Below are 23340 nucleotides of genomic sequence, written 5' to 3' on the forward strand. Positions count from 1 at the left end.
CCATTATTTTGCTAAATTTTATGTTATTTAGTAATTCGCTTAAGTGTCTTTGCGATTTATAAATCACAAGCGATGTGACATTGCGATTTATATATTTATAAACCGCAAGCAACCAACGTACCTTTGCGATTTATAAATCACAACCAACGTAAATGTGTGATACGTAAATCCCAAGCTGCGTAAACTGTGCAAATCCGCTGCGATATATCAATCGCAAATATCTGCGATATGTTAAAGTGCACCTAACCCCGAAAATGTTTTTTCGCTAAAACGAATCTAGACTTTATTTGAAGCATTTGGGCGAAGAAATTTTTGAATTTGGTTGAATCCTCGCTTTTCTATTCCCTTTCAAAGTCGCGCTTGAAGTGTTTCACGACCGCGTTTTAGGGAGCTGGGGCGGCGGTACCTGATGACGTCTACCCAGGAACCAAACACAATAGCGCCTCAGTCAACTCTCTGTATTTGCTCGAGAAAATGGAACACAAAACTGATCGTTCCGATGTATTTTGGCGCTAAAACGTCCAAGTTTTGTCTCAGAATCATTTCTTTTTCGTCACTGGAGTCAGAGGTAAGTTTCGATTCGGAAGACTCCGAAATAAACTTCGATCTAGCACGTTCGACAGGAAAGAAAACTCAAGGACTGCTTTGGATGGTAATTTCGTCAACTAAACATAAGATTCCCACGCGTGTTTATAGCCCGTTTACATTTGTCCTTAGCGAGAATGTATTTTGTCAAGGTGTGATTGTTCTGTTAAATCCAGTTTGTGTTTTACTTTCAGTTGAATGCTTCATGTTTATAAGAGCGACGTACGTGTTGCAGTTTTGGAGACTTGATGACCTCCAAAACGTATTGTTTGGACCAGTATTTTTGAAGCTGCGGGAAGCAAGGCGGAAGGAAACATTTCATACAATTACCGATTCCAAATTGTCACACGTTTTAAGTCGTAACTCCAAATAACCAATGTAAATTGTTCTTAAAGTTTGCAGTGAAATTCGTCGGATAAGCGAAAAGGATGTGTTCCCTAAGCGGTCCGCAGATAATGTTACGCGGTCATATTTTTGACGCTATTGCACAGAATCTTTGTCGCACTGCTGATTTCCAAACCTTCGAAAAACTCTGTGAGTCGAAAAATTTTGTTATCATGTAATTCTAAAGGATTAATCTTCGACTTTCATCTAAATCGAAAGAGAAATAAGTGTTGGTTAGCGGCGTACAGTTGCGATCTATTTACATATCAGTATAACGCTTCTTTATTATGATCAGATCACACAACTTTGCCGGTTATGTTATAAATACTGCGGGATTGGAAGATACAGGTTGTCGGTAGTATTTGTACAAATTGCTGGTTAGCTCTTAGCAGAAAATTTATGAAAATAGCGTTCGAAAGTCTGCGGAACAAATTCTACTGAGAGTTCTTCAATGGTTCTCACAGATTCAGTTCGCTTGTTCGGTTCAACAAAATCAACCATAGTTTACGTCTTTATTGCACCATTAGCCGATCATCGCCAGTAAATTGTACAGCATATCTTTCTTTAAATCTGGAATATTGCTGCAACAGCCGATAGCGCCTCTGGAAGGCGTTTCAGCGCACTTTTCGAATGTGTATTGCACCATCCCGAAGGAAATGAGAGGACGTGAGATATCCAACCTTCCTGGGTAGACGTCACAAGAGCCGCTGGACCCATTCTCCTCAAACTCGGTCGTGAAACAAAATGGCGGTGTTTTGGAGCTATTTTCGAGATTTCGCCGGAGCACAAAAAATCGAGGATTTAACGGAATCCAAAAATTTTTTCGCAGAACTATTTCAAATAACAAGTAGATTCGTTTTAGCGAAAAAACATTTTTGGGGTTAAGTGCACTTTAATATTTGCGCTTAGTGCCTGGGGATGCAAAGGGTCGTGGCACCAGGGTCCCCCATAGCGAGTTGGTGGCCCGAAAGAGGGTTTAGGTGCTTGGACGGTTGCCACCGAAATTGCAACCGCAGTAAGGCCCTTTGCACCGAGTCACACCGACGAAAACCGGTGGAGTAAGAGGTAAGGAAAGGAACGGGTAAAAAAAGAGGAGGGGGAGGGAGGGGCGAAAATGAGCAGGTTAAACCTGGTGGACGACAGCTATGCGTACAGACCAAATCGCTAGACGAACGTACCAGGCGAAACGCTCCCCAACGGGACTTGTTGCGAGAGCGAGGTTGAAACGAGCCGAGGCCTGGGCGCAGGCCCCTCCTTTTTTCTCCGTTCCTTTCCTTACCTGTAACTCCACCGGTTTTCGTCAGTGTGACTCGGTGCAAAGAGCCTCGCTGGGGTAGCAGGATTCGGCTCGCAGATTTGCGATTTATATGTGGCACATGTGCGATAAATATCGCGCACCTTCGATTCATATCGCACCAGATTTGCACATTTACACTGCATGTGATTTATAAATCACACATTTACGTTGGCTGTGGTTTGTAAATCGCAAAGACACATCGCTTGTGATTTATAAATCGCAAGGTTAAGTGACTTGTGATTTATAAATCGCGAAGGCACGTTGCGTACTTTTTGTAAATCACGCAGGTCCTTGAAATTGTGATTTATGGATAACAAGCGCAGTAAAATTGAGATTTACTAAATAACATGAAATTTAGAAAAATATTAGCCAAATAATATTTTTACACTTAGCGCCCCAAAGTCGACGTAACGGCCACCTGTCCACAACGACCACTTCTCTACAACGTCCACTTTTTTTTGTTCCCGGCGGACGGTTCATTCATTCATTCATAGTTATTTTAATCTTTCTATAACGGCCACCTCTCCACAAACGCAACGGCCACTAAAGCGCGTCCCAGCTGCCCAAAAAACCTCTCGTCAACAGCCCTTTTAACCAGTGACTGACGAAAGGTGATAGATCTTTTGTGGCAGCTGCACCCTCATTATGGAATAAGCTACCACTAAACATCAGAAAAACAGACAATTTTATAACTTTTAAATCTCTTTTAAAACCATAGTTATTCAAAGAGGCTTACAGCATAAACTGACATTAATAATTATATTGGAACAATGTTTATAATGATGATAGATGGAGACAATCTTTTACGTTATTTAATTCTTTTGTCCTTCTAACTTATTTTATCACGCATTGTGATGCATTTTTTGTTTCGATGAAAATATGATTAGAATTGGGATTATTATTTTCATTTAATTTTTTTATTTGTGAATAGTCCTATAATATAAATAATTTTGTAAAACGCCTGTGATCATATCCGCATCGTAACATGTGGGTATAAAAGTGCCATCATTATTATTATTATTATTATTATTATTATTATTAAATATTTCTGAATTTTAATAGATTTACCAGATTTAAGTTTGTATGAAAAAGTGCTCAATAAAGTTTTTTTATTTTAAAAAACGTATTATTATTGTTATCAATATTATTATTATTATTACTATTATGTAAATTGTTACTTTTATTTTTAAATTTTTGACATTCTTTTTAAAGAGTTATCTTTTGTATATTATTTTGTATATTAAACGTGTTGGATTTTTTAAATTATAATTAATATTATTATTATTATTATTATTATTATTATGATTAATATTATTGTTGTTGTTGTTGTTGCTGTTGTTGTTATTATTATTATACAAAACCGCATTTTGAATTGTAAAATATCAGGAAACTTGATCCATACCGCGCGTCGTTGGTCTCTGATTTTGCTACGTTTTATTGATCTATTTTGATTGTGCTAGTTATTTACATGTTACACTAAGCATTTTTTTTAAACATAAAAATGTCGAACCCCAAGAATAAAATGTATAATATTACACCCGAGGTTCGACTGTATTATAATTACGCACTATCACGTTTCTCGTATTTCAGTAAGTTATAGAGAAAACTTCGGCCTCCAACTATGAATCAACTATGCTTCATCGGATCAGGAAACCATCAACGGGATCTTAAAACCCAAATACTTAAATACAACCAAAGACACCGTTGATGGTCTGCTGTTGATCGATGTTGAAGACGAGGCTTACGAACGTAATCAATTTGCCAAATTCAAATCCTTCTTTCTCCTCGCAGACTTCACTCCATCAATGGGCTCCTTTATACCTCCAAATGATCATATACACTAACGCTCACAAAAGGGACCACTGATGGTCCAGTGCAGTGGCACATTTGACACGTGGTAGAATCAGCTAGCGAGGTTGTTGGTTTTGGTAAGCGTTTCGAATGCAAATAAATTACGTCTCATGTAAAATTAACAGGTCAACGTAAAGACTTTGCATATGTCAAGAAAACAGCTTTTCAAGTTGTTACCTGCGAAAGTCATTCTATAACAAGTCCGCAGGGTTAATTTTTCAGTGAAATTTTTTGAATCGACAAAGCCCTTTTAAATTATCATTACTTGGACGAATAATCTTATAAAATGGACTGTGATTGTAAAAAACAGTTAGATATTGTTATTGTAGAACAGTATTTTAAGTTAGTTACATGTAAAAATGTCCACAAAAAAGGAAATGCATAGGATAAAGAAAAGCAAGAGCGCCTAGCTTTTGAAAACTACCGATTGATTATTCAAGGAAATGTAATAATGAAAATATCTACACGTTTTGCGCTTGTGGCAGGTAATTGAACCACGTTGTAGCTTTATCAACAGAGCAAGACGCACACACGTTTTCTATTTAGTTTAGCTAGGCAGGTAAAGCCAGTTAAGGTTACTACTGACTTTCAAAGGGCAAGGTTTGTTAACATGTGGAAAAGAGTTTCTTTGCTCGTTGTATGGCCAAAACACTTATTTATAGCAAAGTTAATGAGGGGAATGGTTATGAAATGCAACAAAGTTCTTTTTACGCTGTATGTTTTTGTTCGCTTTTTTGGGCCTTGACCGTGCTCAGACCACAAACAGTTGTTTACTTCTGACTGACTATAAATTTAACTTAATAAATTTAACATCTGGTTTTATCTGGGGACTTGAAATACAAAGATTTGCATCATCTGTTTACATCGAAAGAGTTGTGCACTTTTGCGTCGGTTAAAGGAAGATCAGTAAATCTTGGAATGACGGTCTGTAAACAGTTATTTTGAGTTTTTTGAAAAGACGGAGAGAGAAGACCACTTGGATAGTATGTGATAAGAAACACGGGGCGGATAAAACAAGGAAAGACAAAGAATCGTTCCATGAAAACAAGAAGCACGAACTCACGCTAACGACAAAGGCTCGTGGTTTAACCAACATCACAAACAAATTGAACGTACAATGCTACAACAAAAGCATACCCTAGTGGGTGCACGTTTTGCTCCGAGTCGCCTGTTGATCGCCGCTCTCTTAGTCGGTTTCCCTTTGCTTTTTTCTGGTTCGCTGACTCACAACACCTTCCGTTAGATCTCAATTTTTCCCTTACTGCAAATCAGTTTAACCGCGAAATTGTATCCTCCTGTGAATTATAATGAGTTATTGTTATTGGGACTGCCTTTTGGAGTGACAAGATTGTGTTCCATTGGTCGGCAACGTGGCCGCGCTGATAACATCTTTGATGTGCTGTATCCTGGGTGTCATGAGGTTGACAAACTTTATAATTCGAAACCTTGGGCTTTTTTTGCCTGGATTCCCTTACCTTAGGCTAATTAATAGGATACGTTGATTTGATGGATTTTTATGAAACTTGGCCAAAATTTCCTTCGATTATCAATGCGCCAAAGCGTTTGAAGCGTTTTTTGGATATTTCTAAGACTTCCTCTCTTAGACCTTCTCATGTGACGACGATCGGCAAATACACCATTCGCGAAGGTTAATATTGGTTTTCTCAGTGACCAATAGAAATATCAAAAAATGCTCTCTCCCTTTTTCTGTCCAACACCTACTGATTGACACTATGTATTTTGTTTGGTCGTACGTGCGAACAAACAAAGCAGGTAATTCAGTTAAAAAAACCACATGGAAATGGTTTTATGAAACCCAACAAGTTCTTTGTTGTAAGTTTTTGTTTGCTTTTTTGGCTTTGACCGTGCACAAAACACAAAGGTTGTCTACTTCTGATTGAGGAACAAACCAATAGAGGTGCTTTGGTTACGTGCTTCATGCATATAGTGTGAGAGCGCCGCTAAACAAACGATTGTACTCTATGACAGCAGTGTACCTTCCAACATAAACACAGCCATCTTTGTTTGCTCCTTTGATGTTTGCGGGGCTTCATTATCTGTCCGGGAGGTCTTTTAATCTTGTACACGCCTTGTCATCCCACGCCAGGAAACGTAGCATGAAACGGCCGGGACCCAATACGTGTTTTATTTGTCACGCAGTTTTGCCTTTGTGATCAGTTTTTTACATTTTGGCACACAATAGGTCTTTACTAGATATCTTGCCAAATTTCAATCTATTACGACAGAAGCATATGACCTAGAATCAAGGTGATATAATTCTGATTACGATTAGAGAACTCACGTTATTTGGAGAGAATTTACTTCCGAGAATTTACGGCCGCCATTAATTTTCCTTGTTCAAAGGCTTGGTTGAGAATTGGAGTAAATGATGACATTAATATTTACTCAAAAATACCAGACGGGTTGAAATTATAATAACAATTTTGTAGAAAATTGCACGAATATAAGAGCCAAAGTTTTTGTTATTCTTTATGCGAATTATTGTTCTAATTGTTATTATAAATTTAGATGAAACACTTTTCCGAATAACGAGCGAATGAAAAACCGCACAGACCTAAATCTTGGCGATTTGTATTTTTGATGGCGTGACTCTACAAACCAGGCATTGAGCTATTGTTATCTGTCGAGCAGAATATTAACCTCGCGCTCTGGCTTATTCTGTTTTACTTGGGTAGTCAGCTCTTTATTGGGCTGTTGTTTTCTGTCGAGCAGAATATTAGGGCTGGTGAATGGTAAATGTGAGACTGCGAGAAGGCGAGAATAGCGTTTCCCAAATGACGTCATTTGACCCGCCATCTTGGATCCACCATCTTGGATTTTACTATTTTCTTAAAAAGTCAGGAAACAATGGAAATTAATACAAAATCAAGCCAAAATGCTTATGAAATGTACAAATTGGCGAATTTCTGGAATTTGATGAGGAAAACTGAAAAAATACAGAGTTATGTCAACTAAATTGAATTTTGGTCAAACCTACATGAAATTTGCGCTTACCATGGCAACGCCAAAAATGATGGACACACAATTGACATATAATGGCATCCACCCCACTCCCGCCTCTCCCCTTGTAGGTCCGAGGGTTAAACTTAAATTACAAAATTACAACTTGCATTACCCGCGTATTACGTAGGCTAATCGAAACGGGCATTGTAATAAACGTAATGAACTAATAATAGTTCTCACTAAAGCTGCCCCCGTTTTTCTTTTTTGCTGATTGTATGTAATAAAAATGTCACAAAAAGAATACAATTAAATTAACCAACATAATAAGTGATAAGTTGGACAAATGATGAAAAGAATTGTGAAAAGGGGAAGTCATAATAAATACAGTCATAAGATACAATAATTATGGGTATTCACTTTCAAGACCAGGGCATGGACGTAAACATAATCATCCTCGATTCCAAGCTCTGTGAGGAGCAATTTATGAATTTGTCTTTTAAACAGCCTTTTCGTAAGTTTACTCTAATCAGAATGTAAGCAATTCCATAATCCTATGCTAGAACTAAAAAAAGACTTAAAATTTGAGTTCAATCTCGCAGCGTTATCATATTGATTCCTTGCAGCAGAAAATCGAGTATTATATAGACGAACGTTAGCTGAGCGAGACCCATGGTGTTTGAGAAGGACCATTAGCCACCCCTCATCGTGGGATTAAAGCCACTGAAGCTCTCAAGACTCACGGTACCTCTTGGCATAAGCGGGTTAGCCGACCAGTAGCTATCCAGCACATTTATCACATAATTACTGCTAATGTCTCCAAATGAGAGAGTAAGTTCTTGGGCAGTGATTAAATATTTGAGAAAAATGCGTTGTTTTTCTTAATTTAAAATCAAGAGACCTGTTTCAATGATAAAGGCTAGAAAATAAGAAACAAAACAACAATAACAAATTTCCCACCTTTCCTCGGAATTTTTGACATCCCAAGATGGATTAGAACGCGATATCAATTACTTTCTGCAAGTATCAAGACACTTCACCAGACTCTCTTATAATTTATGCGCTTCCGTGAGGTGGCAGCCTTTTGCAATATGTATGATGTGCACATTTAAAGCATTCCTACCCGTTAGTATAGTTACATTGACTACCAGACTATTATTTTACTATTGGGCTCGTTTATTTTCTCATCTTTCACATGGGATAAAGAGATTGTATGCGAGTCCGAGATATTAAACGAATTCGAGTTGATTGGTCATTACTATACCCACCTGCTGGTTAGTAGAATATTCTTTTTTGGAATTGCCAGTCTTTTTTAATGTGTATTACTTGCGCATTGAAAGGATTCCCACACGTTAACATAGTTACATCGACTACGACAGAGTAGGCGCAGCTACACTTAACGATCTATCACAAAAAGATTTTTTCATTTTCCCTGCTGGATGTAATACGATAGTGCCTGAATTAGAGCGCAGTAAATAGCGTGCGTGCTTTCTTACATTAACTAAATCGCTAATATAAGCTGGTGCCATACCATTTAGTGATTTAAAAGTTAAAAGTAAATTTGTTTTTTGTTATTTGTGTTCTTTTTTTTGTTTGGCGCGCTGATATTTTCTAATCTCCCTAAGGTTAAAAACAGGTAAGATGGTATTCCATTCACTCGTGCCGAACAGTTATTTGCTTACATATTTTTATTTGAATAAGGAACCCTGTTTTGGCCAAAATGGTAACAAGGTTTCGAGTCAGATTTAAAACTCATTCTTTTTGACTCGCCAGTTGTTAGATACACCAGCTTGTTATAAAGTATGCTTGTTGGATTCCTGTTACGTCAAATAAAACTGCTTGGTAAACCTAGCATAATTTTCCATATTAAACTGAAACGCAAGTTGCCCTTTCCATACAGCTGAATAATAAGTAGGATCCCTTTGGATGATCCTCCGACAAACCCAAAGGAAGGTCGGTTTAAGGAAGGAGACTAAGAAAATCCAATTTTGTTTGAAGGTCTTGAGTGAGGCGACGGATTTTAGCCCTTGGACGGGGTGAATGAAACCCCCCTTGGGTTTTCCTTCTGTTAAGGCACAGCGAAATAAATTTACATTGATTAGATAGTCCAAAGCTTGCTCTACAAAATGATACCATATTTGTTGGTTGCGACGTCATGACTTCAAATGACGTGATTTGACCCGCCATCTTGGATCCGCCATCTTGGATTTTACTTTTTCTTAAAAAGTCAAGAAATAACGGAAATTAAAGGGACACTGTCACCATACCTTTACGAATCTAAACAGGGAGCCTAACTACCACCGTCTTACAGTGTCCTAAAGTTAAAGCTTTACTATTTCATTAATTTTCGATTTTGATCACTTAAGTTCAACTTTTGTTTAATAGAAAAGAATAGATAAGGGTCATGTTGAGAACAAATTCACTCGTATTAATTCATTTTCACAAGTCCCACGCACAATCCTCCCAAAGTTAGGTTGTATCAAGAACACAGAAGACTTCTGCGCTCAGCAATAACCAAAATAAACATTCTCATCAAATTGTAGATAGAGTTCCCTTCCGTCATTGGCTTTGACTCTCGCGAGGTCTGAAGAATTTCGGAGTAATGTTCGATTTTGACCACTAAATGGTTATTTTAAAACAAAAATGTCTGACGAATAACTGGATCATGCTAAGAACATTTTCACTCCAACCATTGCAACTTATCTCTACAGGTCCTACAGTACAGTCCTCTCGAAATTAGCTTCCGTCCTAAAACAATAGAAGACTTCTGTGCTTAGAAATAGCTAAAATAGACCTTATTATATTTTGGAAAAGAGTTTCCTTCTTTTATAGGCGTTTATTGTCACAGACCTAAAGACTGAGTGAATAAGTTTTAGTAGCAATGAGCGGCAGACTGTGATTTGTTTTCTGCATATTAGTATAAACTCTTTTTTTCTATAAGAGTATATTTTATGAGAATATCTAGGCAAAAATTTGCGAAATTTTAAGAATATTTTAAGAATATATGAGAGGCTGAGATGTAAAAAAGAGTGCTGATTTTGTATACGTTGAAAACTTGTAAATACAATACAATTATTAACTAAATAAACGATATAAAATTATTCCTTTCTTTTACAAAAGTAGAATGCTGGTACCTTTCTTCTTTAAAAGTAAGATGTGGCAGGTTCTTAGGGGGTCTTGTTGGGTCCCTCTTCGCGTTTCGCTTGGAAGTACTGGAGCATTTTAGCATTAGTTTTTCAGGAACCAGGATTTTGTAATGCCGTCATGATCAGCTCCAGCATATTTCACTTCAAGCTTAACTTCATGCTTTTGTCCTCGCGGCTTTTTTATTTGTTTCCTATCTTACACATTTCAATTCGCGGTAACTAGCTTAGTTATATTTGCTGAGCTTTGTTCTTTGCTTAATTGTTATCAATTCTTTGTATTAAAATTCTGATATAGAGTGTTAATCTTTTGTCCGCCGTCTTGTCTGTTCGAGCTCAATTTTTCAGTTTCATCGTTTTACACTCAATTTTACTTTTCTGCACTGATTTGGGGTTAATTCACATATTCTTAGCTAATCATAATACAGAAATTGTAACTTTTATATTATTACGTCAAGTACATGTGGTAATTCATTTTATTTCAAGGAAAAGTACCTCATTCACCCCTTGAACCAACTCGTACTGAAGCTGTAAAACTTGAACCGCTTGAATCCTAACCTTCAGGATGAGATCAAGTGGTAAATACTAATCAAACCTTTTGTAAAAGGCCTCTCTCCTGTATGTATTCAACAAACGAGAAGCCCGCTCGTTTATTTAAGAGGTTTCTGTCTTGAGTGTTCTCCTTTACGTATCTGGAGAAATACACGACAAATTAAAAATCTTCCTGAAAGCTTTATAGTAAATCCTTTATTGAACAAGCTTGTTCGATCAAATGGCTGCGTATTGGCCTCGTTCTCTTTTGGCGAGTTAATAGAGCTCGACTCCGTCTCACTCCATAAACACGCAAAAAACGAACTTGGCCAATATCCAGCCATCTTGACCTCACACCCATAGTCAATAACCCATATTTCTCGTCACAAAAGCCGCCGCGCAAATCTAAGCATTCATTTTTTGCTTGTCAGATCGCTGTCCTGAAAGTAAAATTGGCAGTCAAGCATGAAGGGAAAAAAATACTTAACGACAATCTCTTGTGCTTTTTTTCTGAACAAGCAATACCCTGAAGTTTAATTGGTGGGATTTCCATCCTAGGCCTATTGGTTTACATCGCCAGGTCCGGATCTTTCAGGAAATCAATTAGAGCATAATGGCAACGAGAAAAGAAAATGTTCTTTGTTTTTTAGCTTCGATCACGTTTTTCTTGTGAATAAAATAATTCAAATTGTATGAATTACTATCGCAGCACCTGGGCCTTCCAAATAACCCGAACCTTTTGAAAGGATCAATTCATGGTGAAAATCATTCGGTGCTGCAAACTAAAGCATAGTGCATCCTCATTTGCATTTTATTTGAACCGAATTTTCCGGTTGATTGGGAATCATCCCTTGTTAATTTTAAGTACATGAAATGCGAGTTGTCTTCATCGTCAAGTTTGAAAAAACATTTGTCAGCTTCGTAACTGTTTCTCTTTCTCTCAGAAGACAACATTATGGCTATTTGCGTGCACTGTGGGAGAAGCCAATAAACCAACAATCTGATTGGTGCTTAGTATGATAATTGATTTTACTTCCTGGACATGAATGAAGTCATCCTCAATTGTTAAATGTACTGTAATAGTACAGAATATAACAGGTAATAGCTTTAGATAAAACTTTAATTTAGCACTGAGTGTCAGGGTGGAAGAATGCCTAACTCGACAAATGCGAATGTTTCTACCTTGATGGAGGAAAGTTATTCTTTCACACCAGTGCCAAGAGGTCTCTCCGTCGCAGTCCTCGTGATGTTGTCGATCTTGATTTTGGCGGGAGCTTCTGGAAACGCTTTCGTGTGTAATCTGATTCGAAGACGCCGTGACCTTCGCAAAGTACCTCACTACCTGCTCGCCATCTCTCTTTGACTGGTATTCTAACATCGCTCTTCGGTATGCCGTCCCTGTTAACAGGAACGGTCGTCAGTTACCTTCAGGCTGGCCATTTATCATTCGCTGAGATATTGTGTAAAATTGGTCTTCCTCTTTCTGTCGGCTGCATAGCGCTAAATGCGTTAACTATAACTCTTATGACAATAGATCGCCACGATTGCGTTGTTCGTCCATTACGTCGTCGGCTATCAACGGAAAACGTTAAGAAAATTCTGCCACTTACTTGGCTTGTGGCCTTCATAATTACTGCTGTACTCCTCGTACTTTTAAGAAAAGAGACCTCTGTTTGCTATACCTGGTTTCCTTATAACCAGCCTAAGTCTTTTCGAACGAAACAAGGTAAATTTATCCTAATTTACTTAACAGCAATTACACAGCTAGATACGCAAGCGATCGTGCTAGTGATAATTACTTTCTTTCGTGTCATTAAGAGCTTACGCGCGCCAACTATTCTACAGTCGGCAAGTTCATCCTTTCATCAACGCCAGGAGAAAAACCTTACATATCTGACGTTTAAAATCTGTGGAGCTTACATTTTATCCAGGTTTCCATTGATCATTTGCAGCATTGTTGCACGCAGCGAAGAATTTCAAGGGCAGGCGCTCAACACCGCCATGCTTCTGACAGCCACGACGATGTATTCTCCTTTCGTGTTACATCCAATTCTTCATTTCAGAATGCTCAGAGTCAGGCAGCCAAACCTTGTTGGCCATTTTGTAAGACCAGCCGCTCAGGCACGACCGACGGTAGAGAATATCCGAGCAGACGGGGTAGCCAGCCTGAACAAACGAAATGTTACTATTTCAGCCACCTGAGGTTATTGGAAGGAGAACTTGTTTCTCCCGAACACACGATACACGAAGAGTCACAGTAGAGAAATGGACAGACCAACCTCGTCTTAAATTAAGGATATTCCTCCCGAGAAAGGAAACATTTTGATGAGTCGCGATTATTAGTCGACTACGTACCCGGCGCTAGTCTTTTGCTTTTCCACTATCATTGAATCGAAATTTTGTTATCTTAATCATTCAATAAATCAAGTCAAGAATCAGGGATATGATAGATTATTATAAAAAACTTCACCGAAATTAAGGTTTATGCAGTTTTCGGGTAATTTTTTCAACCGAAATTTTTAAAGCTTCAAATACGTCAACAGTCGATCAATATAAGTAGGTAAGAGAGGGCTACTGAAATCGACGATCTGGAGAAACAGCTTTTATTTTCATATCGGCGTATCCTTGAGGCTGTAGACGATTTGAGGCGCTGATAAATAAGCCCGCGACCTCACAAATGTGGCCTCTCTGTCGTTTTGTTTATAAGGGTGCCAACGAGAAATGAACATTGATGGAAACTGCCTTAATTTAGGAGTAGGCGACCCAAAATCATGAAAATGGGGCATTTTAATATCTGTTATTATTGCCAGCTTGCGCAGGTTGTTCTTGTAATGGGAAAATATCAATCGAATTTATTTGTTTTTAAAAATTCTTTTGTGGGGAGGCTTTTTTTCATTTCCTTTTCTCTTCATTTATTTGTCAAGTTTATGGATAGAGATGTAGGCGAGTGTCAAGAACCTGCAAGAGCAATAACGAGACAAAAAATGTTCTCTGAAACTTAGCAAACATTAAGCTACCTCAACAAAACATTTCTTACTGATGTATGTAAAAGCGCTTTCAAAAATCTTTTCTCAAAAGGGCCACCACAACAAATTTAATCATTCATTTTCGTCATTGTGACGCAAAGTGAAAATTGGCCGCCAAACATGGTGGAAAACAAACTTTTACCTGATGACAAACGTTTGTGCAAACTTTTCAATAAGCAATTTTCCGAACGCATAAACTGCATTTTGCCGGGAAGCAGTTATAAACAATTGAACTGAGATGACAAAAAGGTCTTTCTTGATTGTGTTTTCTTTTGAATAGAATGATTGAAATGATCGATCACTATTCAAGTAATAACAGTTGGCCTTGAGTTGAGTGCCCGAAGGGTCCCTGCTGCTCAGGAAATCAATTAAAAACTAATTCTAATGAGATAAGAAAACGGTGTTTCTTCGAGCCACCCACCCCCCCCCCCTTTTTTTTTCAAAAGATCAATTACTACCGCAGTTAATGCACCTGGGCCTTCCGGATAACGCAAACTTTTGAAAAGATCAATTCGTTTTGAAAATCTTCCTGTTGCGATTGGGCAAGCTAAAACACAATGCAAATTCATTTTATTTTATTCGCATTGAATTTTCCGGTACATGGAAGACGGTCCTTGAGAAGAGGAATACGTTTTTCTGATTGTGAATAAAATGATCCAAATGATCAATATTTTTCAAGTAATAGCACCTTGGCCTGAGTTGAGGCTGAGTTGACGTGGTTTTCAAATGTTTCAATAAATTTGAAATTTGGGGATTACGTTGAATATTGATTGATCTCATTGAGGGCCAAGTTTAAAAAAATCATCGAGTGTGTGTGTTTTTTTGTTTTTACATTCCCGTCCAAGTACACAATTCGAGGGTCAATCTTTGATAAAAAAAAAAAAGGTAAATAACACTCCACATCACTTAATATTCAAGCCAATATTTCAGAAAATAAAACAAAGGGTTTTCTCTGGGATCTTTACCGGAGGTAATAAGATGCTGTAAGATTCATTTAGTACCAAAATACCGTTAACTGAAGTCTTGTAGCCATAGTTTACAATAACATTTAAAAACACCTTGAAACTTCAATCGCAATTTTCTTGAAAACGCTCTGAGAATTTTACCTTTTAAAATTGTGCCATCGTCTAGACAACTATGTCAGATCGTAGATCCGACCTCTCATTTCCAAAATTACCCCTTAATGGTAAGCTATTAGGTCTCGTGAAAAATGGCATATGACGTCCTAATGTCTCCGTGGTAACTTAGATCTTGGTAAACGCAGTATGTTCATTTGAAACTGAGTTTTATCTTTCTCTAGCACGCCGGTAACGGTCGACTTTCTGTTGGATTGATAATGGTGATGCTCTAGTCGATCAAAGGAGAAAAGTATCGTTACTCAAAACTCCGTTCGAGCCACCTTAACTGACGTGAGAAGTTTTATGTTAGCCTGAGTAGGATCCTCTACACGTGAGGCGCTGAGAGATAAGCCCAGGACCGTAGGGCGTTTTCACTGTCACACAATAACAAATAAAATCAAAAACCATTCAGTGGATAAATTCAAGAAATTGTGATATTATAGAAGATAAATAAAGAAGACATTTCGTCAAGTTTAAGGTGTGTGCGCTGTCGCAAAGTTGAGATATTCGTCGAAATGTTCTGCGCAAATTTACAAAGCCTAATATGGAGCCGCCATGTTGGTGTTCCTCTGTGGAACACCAATATGGCTGCCGGAAAATAGTGTTAACATTTGGAACTTAGGACACTGATTAATATAACTGCACTGAACACACAAACATTTAAATAAGCACTTTTCCAAATACTTCAATGTCTTAAATGGCTAAAAATCACGAGGTAAATACATGGTTTTCAACAAACGCGATCATAGCTTTTTGTCACGCACCGCCATAACTCTAAAAACATCAGATCGAGGTTGGTCTTGATGCGGACGTCTCGGAAAACAGACTTCCGTTCGAGAGTCCATCTATAAATAACTTGACCAGGAGTCTCCCTCATTTTCTCTTGAGCCCATATAAGGGGGTACCCTCCCCCCCCGGGATATTTCCCTCTATTAAAGATTCTATGACGTGAACAGAATAACAACGTAATATGAACAAGTTGAGCCTCTTATGGATACACCACTGCTTTCGGAAACCGAAACATTCCGTACAGAGCTATAAATAAAATTCAATTCATAACAAAATAAATAATAATTCGTTTTTGTTATTGCGCTCAGTGGTTTTGAGCAGCGAACTCGTCGATTTCGGCTATTTTGCATCACTTAACCTAGGATGCTTTTCTCAGTTCGCGTTCTGCATCGATATAAACTTGGCATTTATCATAATGGCGAGTGCTGGAAAATCAAAAATATCATCGCACTCAAGATAGTACGTATACCGGGCAATTAAATCGTTACTTAACTAAAGATATCATAACATAAAGTTTTGGTCACCTACTTAGGATACAAATGTTGTCACCGAGTTACTAGATTGTTTTCCAGTTTCAGTTATAAGACTATTTTTTATTAACGTTGCAATTATTATTATTAGGTTATTTTCCTACATTTGTTTGATTTCTTTAATTTACACATCTCATTTTGGTATGTGTTAGTTATATCATTACTACACATTTCTCTTAGCTAAATTAATCCACTCCCTGGCCTTATTAGGTTTAGAGCCTGATTATTCTATTATTATACATTGAACTCACTATCTCTTTTCTGATTGGCCAAAAGCGTACAGTGAATTTTCGAAATCAACGCCTGTGACGTCATCTAGCTGCAGATTATACAATAATCACGTCAAGGACACTCAAGGTCACGGGTTATCATGTCATGTATGACCGCGGTGCATGATTTCTAAGGGTAATCATGTCAAGTTCGCACGCTTTCTGTTGTTTGCCGTCAGTGAAGAAGCAAACACATGACTTCCTTTTCTTCTTCTCGTTCAATGTATAATAAACCAGTTATTAGATTCGGTTTTTGTGATATCCAGAATAATCAAGGTCTCGGTGAAGGTTATCAGCCTCATCCTTCGGTTTCAACTAATAACCCCTACCTCGGCCTTGATTATTCTAGACATCATCTAAACCTCATCCAATAATTGTTTACAATCTGTAATAAATTGGCAACTACTTGGTCAGCAAATTCAACTGACTTAGCTGGTTAATCTAAGCAACAACACTTGCAAGTTCTCAAGTCAATTAAGAACTGGTTTCGTCCAGATATTTAATGCGCAATAACCTTACGTTGTTACTTCCCATTATTTCCTTGTTACGGAGAGGTAAATCTGCAACACGTCTTTCTCGCTGTGGTCGATTCCGAAAAAGTGCAAGTACAGCTGATCTGTATTCTGGCTTGCGGATAGCGTATAATATAGGATTTACGAGGTGGTTGGCGTAATAAAAAGCCAACATTACATTAAATAAATGAAAATACTCTGAAAAGGACAAGTCCTTCTTTACTTCACTGCTAAAAACGGAACGTAATATAATAAATGGCAGGTATAGAAGTAGAGATACAACAGTCACAATCAACAATGTCATGGTCAGTTTTCTTTCTCTACTGGCTGCACCATGGCGTTGAAGCTGCGCTCCCCAACGGACTTTAATAACAATGGACACGTAAGAAACAAAAATAATCAAAAGGCACAACCCAATAAATGAAATCAATAAGAAATAACGCGTGGAATGTTCTCCAGATTGAACAAGAAGGGTATGGCCAATTACTACGAAGCTGGTTGTAACCCAAACAACGGCAATTATTATTCCGTACACCGATTTCTTCAGCAAGCGATGCATGAACGGGCGATATGTCGCGTGCACCCGTTCTAAAGCAATAATGGTGATGTTTGATAAAGAACTAATAGGGAAAAACTGGGAGGATATATCTGGTATATCATTTGCCCAACCTTCATTTAAATGCGAGTTCCACACATCACAAAATTTTCCAACCGAATAAAACAGACCATACATAACAAATCCTGCAGCCAACATATCTATGACCGCCAAATTTATCAACAGGTGCGTGCTTCGCGTGCGGAAATCAGGGTTTTTTATAAAAACAATTATCGTACAGAGGTTGATTGTTACTATAGCAATAGACTCAACTAAGCCTACAGTCATCCAGGGTATGCACTCAGATAAAGATAACTTCTCAAAAAACGTCTTAAAGCTATCTTCAGACATCTTGAAGCTCTATTCTCTTTTTGTATGGCTGTTCGAAGTAATTACCCGTCTGTCTGTGGAGAGAAGCGAATTATTGTTTTAAAGATCTTCTACTACCTGTATAAGACAGGCAACTGACAGGAATTGAACTTAGCTCACATCAACGTGTAGATTATATTACTTATCATTTTATTATTTGCGGATTATGTTGGTTATACAGCCCGACACCTTCATCAACGCATTGCCGAACACGAGTATTCGGCTATCGGTAAACACCTTTTAGAAGTGCACGGTGACAAAAATCTTCTTAATAATGAGGGCCAATTTCGTGTTCTCAAGAAGTGCCAGGGGAAATTTGACTGCCTCGTTTACGAAATGCTATTCATCAAAGAACTGAGGCCTAACCTTAACACTCAGAGTGACTCCTTCAGTGCTAAACTCTTTGTTTACCTTATAGCATATTTCTATGTTACCTTTCTTTTTAATGAACCATTGTTTTTCTCGTGTTTATAAAATATTCATACTGGTTTTTTTTTACTTGATAATAACGTCCGACAACGTCCGACAACGTTTTTAAGAAAAGTTTTTTCGCAGTTTTTTATAGCTAAACTGCTTTGAAAAAGTCGCTTCTTTTTAATAATAATAATCATAATAATTTATTAATTTATATTGCGCGGTCGTGAACATGGAAATTACATGTTTAAACGCCTGTAGAAACGCAGGGATTTTATCAATCGAGATAATTTTTTCGCTGTAGTAATCAGGGAAACTACTAAATTTTATTAAATGAAAAAAATTTGGGGGGGTTAGTGGCGCTTTAACATTCAATGATCAAAAGCGCATTACAATATTAAAATATGCTAAATATATGTACATAAACTAAATTTAACAATAATAAAGTAATTCAAACGCTAAAGGCTAAGAGCTAACTTAAAAATAAATGTTTTAAGACAAGATTTAAAAGTTAAAATACAATCAATATTGGGCAGGTTTGCTAGGAGCGCGTTCCACAGTGTAGACGCAGCTACACTAAAAGATCTATCACCAAAAGATTTTTTTCATTTTCCCGGCTGGATGTAATAGAATAGTGCCTGAATTAGAGTGCAGTGAATAGACAATCATTTGTCTAGCTTCGATTCGTCCTCCTTATTCGCACAGATCTCTAAACTCATTTATTTTCGCGGTATTTGCGCGGCATTTTTCTGGCTCCACAATATTAAGCAAATAAGTAAATTTTTAGCTAGAGGTAAATTAGAAATGGTTCTGCATGCTTTCGTCACGAGCAGAATTGACTATTGCAATGGACTTCTTTATGGACTTTCAGATTGTGAAATAACTAAACTGCAGGGAGTACAGAACGCAGCAGCTAGCTTACTAACTTCGAGCCGCAAATATGACCATATTACGCTTGTTTCGCAAAAATTACACTGGTTGCCTTTTAGGTATAGAATACATTTTAAAATTTCACGGAAAACCGTCGATTCTACATATCCTTTTAATCGATTTAAAGAGGAGGGATTCTCTCGAAAAACCAGTGCAAGTTTTCGCCTTCTAAAGATTTATAAACATATCACACCTTCTCAGAGAGATATGTCAATTCAAAATGCCGCCAGCCAATGGAATAACATGTACAGAACCCCTACCGTTCACAGTATGGAAAGTTGAGCTTCGCAGTAAAGCAATCGCGTTTCACGGTCACGTTTTAGGCCGGTGGTCAACAATATAGGGCAAAACGGGGAAAAGCGATGCGCAACAAAACAAAAAGAAACCGAGGAGCAATTGCTGAAGCGTGATTACAAGAAGGCACTCTTGACGGACATGAAATCTCAAATTGAAAGTATTTGATATAGGATCTCTGCATCAAGCCATATGCCGCGAAAAGGTCGCTGAGGAGTCCATGCCTTGAAGGTTTATTAAATCTCTTTTTCCCAATAACTCGCGCTCGTTTTAATCTTTTACTTTCATTTTTTGGAAAATGCAACTTGAATAATGAACTTTAATTTGGTTGGAAAAAAGAAAACTTGGAAAAAGTAGCCCCGCGAAGGTTTGGAGTAACCTTAAGTATTTAATATTTGGTCTACTCGTCGGCTGCAAGACAAACACATTTGTAGCTCTATTTTCTCTAGTGCTGTAAACTGTTCGGTTATAGTAACATTTTTTTAAAAAAATTTTTCCCCAGTTTTAAGATCCCCCGAATATCGGCTCGTTGCCTCTCAGCGATCGCAATTGAATACAGGTTTTCTATAAAACCAGCTAACGTCAGGAATTCTTTAAAACGTATCCTTTGATAGCTATCGGATCTTCTCCGCCAGGAGCTCCGATAGTTAAGCAGTTTTTTTTATTTTAATCTAACAGTTTAATACATATTTGACTTACCGTAGCTGAGCAAAAAGGTGTTGATGCTTCCTATCTTTGTCAATGTAGCGTCGACAAGGTTGTTGTTCTCGGCAAGCTTTCCAGTGTTCCTTAAATAAATGCAAATAAACCAGCTGGAAACACTCGATTAAAGGAGAAAAGAAAAAGACATTTCATATAAAATAAACAGGTCGACTATGGGGCGACTATATTACTTGGCCATTATTTTGCTAAATTTTATGTTATTTATAAATCACAAGCGATGTGACATTGCGATTTATATAGTTATAAACCGCAAGCAACCAACGTACCTTTCCGATTTATAAATCACAACCAACGTAAATGTGTGATACGTAAATCCCAAGCTGCGTAAACTGTGCAAATCCGCTGCGATATATCAATCGCAAATATCTGCGATATGTTAATATTTGCGCTTAGTGCCTGGGGATGCAAAGGGTCGTGGCACCAGGGTCCCCCATAGCGAGTTGGTGGCCCGAAAGAGGGTTTAGGTGCTTGGACGGTTGCCACCGAAATTGCTACCGCAGTGAGGCCCTTTGCACCGAGTCACACCGACGAAAACCGGTGGAGTAAGAGGTAAGGAAAGGAACGGGTAAAAAAAGAGGAGGGGGAGGGAGGGGCGAAAATGAGCAGGTTAAACCCGGTGGACGGCAGTTACGCGTACAGACCAAGTGCCCCCAACGGAACTTGTGGCGAGAGCGAGGTTGAAACGAGCCGAGGCCTGGGCGCAGGCCCCTCCTTTTTTCTCCGTTCCTTTCTTTACCTGTAACTCCACCTGTTTTCGTCAGTGTGACTCGGTGCAAAGGGCCTCGCTGGGGTAGCAGGATTCGGCTGGCAGATTTGCGATTTATATGTGGCACATGTGCGATAAATATCGCGCACCTTCGATATCATATCGCACCAGATTTGCACATTTTCACTGCATGTGATATATAAATCACACATTTACGTTGGCTGTGGTTTGTAAATCGCAAAGACACATCGCTTGTGATTTATAAATCGCAAGGTTAAGTCACTTGCGATTTATAAATCGCGAAGGCACGTTGCGTACTTTTTGTAAATCACGCAGGTCCTTGAAATTGTGATTTATGAATAACAAGCGCAGTAAAATTGAGATTTACTAAATAACATGAAATTTAGAAAAATATTAGCCAAATAATATTTTTACACTTAGCGCCCCAAAGTCGACGTAACGGCCACCTGTCCACAACGACCACTTCTCTACAACGTCCACTTGTTTTTGTTCCCGGCGGACGGTTCATTCATTCATTCATTGTTATTTTAATCTTTCTATAACGGCCACCTCTCCACAAACGCAACGGCCACTAAAGCGCGTCCCAGCTGCCCAAAAAACCTCTCGTCAACAGCCCTTTTAACCAGTGACTGACGAAAGGTGATAGATCTTTTGTGGCAGCTGCACCCTCATTATGGAATAAGCTACCACTAAACATCAGAAAAACAGACAATTTTATAACTTTTAAATCTCTTTTAAAACCATAGTTATTCAAAGAGGCTTACAGCATAAACTGACATTAATAATTATATTGGAACAATGTTTATAATGATGATAGATGGAGACAATCTTTTACGTTATTTAATTCTTTTGTCCTTCTAACTTATTTTATCACGCATTGTGATGCATTTTTTGTTTCGATGAAAATATGATTAGAATTGGGATTATTATTTTCATTTAATTTTTTTGTTTGTGAATAGTCCTATAATATAAATAATTTTGTAAAGCGCCTGTGATCATATCCGCATCGTAACATGTGGGTATAAAAGTGCCATCATCATCATTATTATTATTATTATTATTATTATTATTATTATTAAATATTTCTGAATTTTTAATAGATTTACCAGATTTAAGTTTGTATGAAAAAGTGCTCAATAAAGTTTTTTTATTTTAAAAAACATATTATTATTGTTATCAATATTATTATTATTATTATTATTATTATGTAAATTGTTACTTATATTTTTAAATTTTTGACATTCTTTTAAAGAGTTATCTTTTGTATATTATTTTGTATATTAAACGTGTTGGATTTTTTAAATTATAATTAATATTATTGTTATTATTATTATTATGATTAATATTATTGTTGTTGTTGTTGTTGTTGTTATTATTATACAAAACCCCATTTTGAATTGTAAAATGTCAGGAAACTTGATCCATACCGCGCGTCGTTGGTCTCTGATTTTGCTACGTTTTATTGATCTATTTTAATTGTGCTAGTTATTTACATGCTACACTAAGCATTTTTTTTAAACATAAAAATGTCGAACCCCAAGAATAAAATGTATAATATTACACCCGAGGTTCGACTGTATTATAATTACGCACTATCACGTTTCTCGTATTTCAGTAAGTTATAGGGAAAACTTCGGCCTCCAACTATGAATCAACTATGCTTCATCGGATCAGGAAACCATCAACGGGATCTTAAAACCCAAATACTTAAATACAACCAAAGACACCGTTGATGGTCTGCTGCTGATCGATGTTGAAGTCGAGGCTTACGAACGTAATCAATTTGCCAAACTTAGTATTTAAACCATAGTAATTCAAATCCTTCTTTCTCCTCGCAGACTTCACTCCATCAATGGGCTCCTTTATACCTCCAAATGATCATATACACTAAAGCTCACAAAAGGGACCACTGATGGTCCAGTGCAGTGGCACATTTGATGCTTTCTATCTTTGTCAAAGACACGTGGTAGAATCAGCTAGCGAGGTTGTTGTTTTCGGTAAGTGTTTCGAATGCAAATAAATTACGTCTCATGTAAAATTAACGGGTCAACGTAAAGGCTTTGCGTATGTCAAGAAAACAGCTTTTCAAGTTGTTACCTGCGAAAGCCATTCTATAACAAGTCTGCAGGGTTAATTTTTCAGTGAAATGTTTTGAATCGACAAAGCGCTGACTTTTAAATTATCATTACGTGGATGAATAATCTTATAAAATGGACTGTGATTGTGAAAAGCAGTATATATTCTTATTGTAGAACAGTATTTTAAGTTAGTTACATGTAAAAATGTCCACAA

The 23340-nt window shown here is 37.5% G+C and overlaps 1 protein-coding gene and 1 pseudogene across 2 annotated transcripts in view; one reads left to right on the forward strand and one right to left on the reverse strand.

The window, feature by feature from the left end:
* Positions 1 to 23340, reverse strand: part of LOC145481110 (uncharacterized) — a 29672-nt gene that overhangs the window by 3646 nt on the left and 2686 nt on the right. Inside the window, exon 1 of one of the 2 annotated variants that reach the window (XM_081459503.1) lies at positions 5255 to 5381. The exons of the other annotated variant lie outside the window; for it this stretch is intronic. The gene's annotated coding sequence lies outside the window, so the exon portion shown is untranslated. Of the gene's footprint in view, positions 1 to 5254; positions 5382 to 23340 lie in introns of those variants that run through there. 2 annotated transcript variants of the gene reach the window in all.
* LOC145483008 (neuropeptide Y receptor type 2-like) lies at positions 11083 to 13575 on the forward strand (annotated as a pseudogene).

This window comes from Orbicella franksi, chromosome 3 (assembly GCF_964199315.1).
Source record: "Orbicella franksi chromosome 3, jaOrbFran1.1, whole genome shotgun sequence".
NCBI lineage: Eukaryota > Metazoa > Cnidaria > Anthozoa > Scleractinia > Merulinidae > Orbicella > Orbicella franksi.